This window comes from Orycteropus afer, unplaced genomic scaffold (assembly GCF_000298275.1).
Source record: "Orycteropus afer afer isolate SDZICR_OR568_19922 unplaced genomic scaffold, OryAfe1.0 scaffold00906, whole genome shotgun sequence".
NCBI lineage: Eukaryota > Metazoa > Chordata > Mammalia > Tubulidentata > Orycteropodidae > Orycteropus > Orycteropus afer.
The window spans coordinates 366,082-371,105 of NW_006922493.1; the positions used below are offsets into that span (position 1 = coordinate 366,082).

Genomic DNA, 5,024 nt, shown 5'->3' on the forward strand with positions numbered 1-5,024 from the left:
TGTCATGTGTTTATGTGGAACATAATGAAAAGTAGCTAAAAATAAGAAAAAAGACTTTCTGAAATATGTTGTAGATGCTGCTGAAAAACCCTTATAACGGAGAAATTGCCTTTTCATTTGTTATGCTTACATGTTAGTAAAATTGTAAATACAGAATACTAGTAATGAAGGAATCCTTGAATTTATTTAGTAGTTATCTTGATCCACTTATTTGGAGCCTGTTAGTACACAGTTAGAATAAGGTTGTTTAGAATGGAGGGACATGGTGGGGGGTAGGTTATGTAGCTGAATTCCATACACTGGTGGTGGGTCCCTTATTGATGAACAGTGTATCTTAGGCCACCAGCCTATGGCTTAATCACTCTCTTCTCATCACAGAGGGGCCTCAACTGCCACTCCAGGCTCAGGCTCCAGCTCTGGCTCTGGCACCAGTACCAGCAATGGCACCAGCAGTGGCTCAATATCAAGTCCAGGGATAGGTGCAGGCTCAGGCCCTGTGCCAGGCTCCAAGGCAGGCTCCAGCTCAGGGGCAGGCTCATGGTCTGGCTCCAGGAGAGTTGTAGGGCCTGTCTAAAGGTGGAAGGTAGCTGAGTTGCTTCTACCTAGATAGCTTCTTCAGGTGTCATTGTCTCACACTCTATACTTTGGCTTACCTTTGTTACTGGTTCCAGCTCTGTGGTGGTTCTAGAATTTATTTTCCTTTCCTTTGCCCTTGTCTTGCTTCTTGCAAAACACACAGCAGAGATGATAATGGCAGCACCTGCCAGGCTACCCACCAAGGCCCTCACAATGATTCCAACTTCTGGATGTGAAGCTGTTAGATCGATTTCACAGGAACCATTACCAAGGCTGTTGATAGCTGTGCATTGGTAATAACCTTTTTCAAAATTTGTCAGATTTCCAAGAACCAAAATCTCAATGATTGGGTTGAAGTTTTCTTTCACTGAAATGGTGTCTTTTCCCTCAAGTTTGTACCAGTAGTACACAGGAGCGGGTGTTCCAATCATTGAGAGGCAAGAGAATGAAAAAGGATAACCAGTTCCTGGTATTCCTTGAATGCTACAAAAGGGCTTAGAAGTTTTGACTAACACACTGACACTGAAGATGCCTTGGTTTTTGCCAGCAAAGTCTGGAAGGTTGTTAATGTCACAGATGCAAATCCTGGTATCTGCTGGTTGCATATTAGAAATGGTGGTAAGATGCATTACCTGGTTGGGAGGACCCTACAATTCGATCTTTAAATTGCCTAATAGCTACAGCTTGTCCACCTTCAGAGTAGTAAATCTGGAATATAGACATAAGTCCATCAGAAAAGCCCTTTGAAATTAGACATCTGGCCACTTCCCCTGCTATAAGGAGAATTGCCCTTTGTGGCTGTGTCTGTGGCAGACTGCCCTAATATCCCCCAAGGTCCTCCAGAGAACACCATCCACTTTTCTCCTTCTAGCTTCTTGCTTGAGGAGCCTAGCTGTGTGTCTCAGCTGACTTGTATTTATTTATTTTTTAAGAATTTGAGAAGCTCATCCTAAAATTCATATGGCAAGGCAAGGGACCCAGGAATAATCAAAACAATCCTGAAGAAGAAAATACTTCAAAGACTCACACTTCTCCATTTCAAAATTTACGCCAAAGCTACAGTGTGGTACTTTGGACCCCTATGTCACACCATACACACAAATTAAATTTTCTTCAAAGTACACCTTTAAGAAAGTGAAAAGATAAACTCATGGAATGAGAGAAAAAGTTTGATAAAGGACAACAATCAAACCCACTGCCATGAGTAGATTCAGACTTCTAGTGACTCTATAGGACAGATTGGAACTGCTTCATAGGGTTTCTGAGGCTGTAAATCTTTACAGAAGCAGACTACCTCATCTTTGTCCCAAGGAGCTGCTGGTGGGTTAAAACCACCCATCTTTTGTCTACAACTGAATGCTTTAGCCCTATTCCACCAGATATCCTTTGATGAAGGACATGTATTTAGAATACAAAAAGAACTCTCTCTCTCTTTAAAATTTTTATTGTGATTGGGTGAAAGTTTACAGAGCAAATTGACATTCAACAATTCATACACATATTGTTTTATTACATTGATTGCAAGCCCCACAATGTAACAGCACTCTTCCCAGTTCCTTTTTGTGTTTCCCATTTCCATTTGTCCTTCTTTCCTATCCCTTCCTGCCTTCTGAGCTTTATCACTGGCCATATGCTGTCTTCTTGGTATTTTCTGTTAAAGCTGCACTAGAGAAGCAAAACAGCAGGGTTTTCTTCTTCTTTTTTTAATTGTGATTTGGGTGAAAGTTTACAGAGCAAATCATTTTCCATACAGCAGTTCATACACATACATATTTTGTCTCATGATATTGACTGCAATTCCCCAAAATGTAACAGCTCTCTTCCCACTTCCTCCCCATAGTTACCTCCTCCCAGTGTCCATCCCTTCATACTCTTCGAGAGGCCCATTTTCTGCCATGATTGATTGCTCAAAGTGGTATATCTATTTGATGTAAATGTTCAGCCCAAATGCCTGTCTATTATTTGGCTGAAAGCCACAGGAGTGAGTTCAATTCCAGACCTGAAGGTAGCTAGGGGCCGTAGTCTCAAGTGTCTCACCAGGCTCTATCAGACCAGCAAACCTGGTCTTATTTTTTTTATGATTTTGAGTTTTGTTCCACATTGTTCTCCTAACTATCTAGGATCTTCTACATGGATATCCCTCTGAGTGGCTGACAGTGGTAGCTGGGCACCATCTAGTTCTTCTGGTCTCATGGTCATATAGGCTGAGTGTCACATGGTGTACCAGTCTCTTGGACTAATTGTTTCAATGCATCTTTGGTTTTCCTCATTCTTTCTTGCTCTGGATGAGGAGAGATCCATCATTGCATCTAGTTGGTGGCTTGCAAGCTTTCAAGATCCAAGTCATTATTCAGCAAAATAGGATGTAGAATAATGTTTTTGTGTAGTATGTTATGCCAATTGAGCTTGATGTCCCCTGTGACCATGGTCTTGAGCCCACACGTCCAACTATTGGCCCCCTCTGGGTACCTGGCTGAGGCTAAGAAGTCACCACAACCTTTTTCCTTGTCAGCTTTACGATATAACTGGACACTCTTACAACACATGCAAATATGCATGTAGAAACATCATCTGCCAACCCTATACATGGTTATGGGTACACTACCCTCTGCCTAGACATGCCTGATGGTTCAACCTGTCCAGCCTTATATCGATCCATAGATCAATGCTTACTATATACAGTACTAAAAGGGTTCATCTTTGTTGTCTGTACCTCCCATTTACCTCTCTTTCTTCCTCTTTCCCAATGCCATTATGTTGATCACTCACATTTGATACATTGCCCTTCCCTTCACCCAAATAAATACTTCTCTTTATGTATCTAGTAGTGTTCCCTTCCCTCCCCTTCCACCTCTGATAACCACCAAGGAAAGCTTTGTTTAATATATAAACCTTTCCATGACTTTTTACAATAACAGATTAATACAATATTTGTCCTTCTGTGATTAACTTATTTCACTCAGCATAATGTCCTCCAAGTTCACCCACGTTATGTGGTGTTTTGCTGATTCTATATTATTTTTAGTGTTGCATAGTATAGAATACATAGACGACCTCCCTGGGTTAGGGAAGAAACGCACCACACAAGTATACCAGTGCTCACACCATGGATCTACCTTCAGCATCTGCTTTTATCACTAAACGTGGGTCTGCTGGGTGTAAGCAGGCACTTCCAGCACCACTGAAACCCGAGCAAAGATCATTAACGCTGCAAGTGGACAGTCCCTAGGAGGAACTCCCGCAGTGGATCACGAGAATGGGCTGGGGCCAGCTCTTTGGCATGATGGGGCCAGTGCTTGACTTTGTTGGTAATCTTGGGTCTGCTGGGTGTGAGCAGGCATTTTCCTTGCTCCAGCACTGCTGAAACCCAAGCAGAGAGACCACTGGCACCACAAGTGCATGGGCCATGGGAGGAACTCCTGCAGCAGATCGCAGAGTGGGACAGTTGTATTGTGTTGGCTTTTGGCACCAAGCGGCCTTGATAGCAGGGTTTTTGCATGTGTCTGAGCCTGGCAGAAAGTGGCAAGCCCCTACCAACTGGAGTCTTTGCTGAACTTGAGCTGCGGGCCTGTGAATAACAGTACAACATCATCATTAGCAGCCTGCTCAAAGCCCTAAAAAACTCCCCCCCAGGAACTGGGAGCTTCGCTTCCTTCTCTCTTCCCCTCCCACCTTCTCCGCCTATACCCTCACTCATCTGATAGAAAAATCACATTCAGCCACCATAATACCTGCTGGCTCAAATTCTAAACCCTCTTTACAACAATCAGAGACCTACATCCACATTCCATGTAGTGATTCCATCATACAAAAGAAAACTGCAGAGCAACCCAGAAGACCTGAATTAATAACCAACAAAATAAAATACACCAGCTCCACCTTTCCAAAATATTAAACCATAAAACCAAGACAAAGCAAATCAATACATACCCAACAGTTAAAGACAACCTCATAATGTCTAGGAAACAAGAGGCAACTTCAATCAAACAAAAAACAGGACAAGGCATTAGAAGAAAAACCAGAAATAAAGGTCTCATTAAACATGGAGGAAGAGGAAGCAATAGAATTATCTGAGAAGGAATTTAGAAGATATGTTTATAGACCATTACAAGAGCCTAAGGACACTCCAAACAGAAGCAAGAAGAACACAGACAGTTCCCAGGAAGAACTCAGGAAAATAATTCAAGAACAAAATAACAAGATTAATGCACAATCAGAACTCATACAAGAACAGCAGTTAGAAATCCAGAAGATGAATACCAAAATGACAGAATTACATAATACAGTAGAAGCACAAAAGAGTATGATAGAACTGGCTGAAGAATGCATATCTCAACTAGAAGACAAATACAGGACACCACCTGTATGGAGAAAAATCAGAACACAGATTTAAGAGAAATGAAGAGAACCAAAGAGTTATATGGGACAACATGAAAAGAAACAACATA

At 42.0% G+C, this 5,024-nt stretch overlaps 1 pseudogene; it reads right to left on the bottom strand.

The window, feature by feature from the left end:
- Positions 1–347: 347 nt before the first annotated feature.
- On the bottom strand, positions 348–1,299 carry LOC103212288 (annotated as a pseudogene).
- Between the last annotated feature and the right edge of the window lie 3,725 nt (positions 1,300–5,024).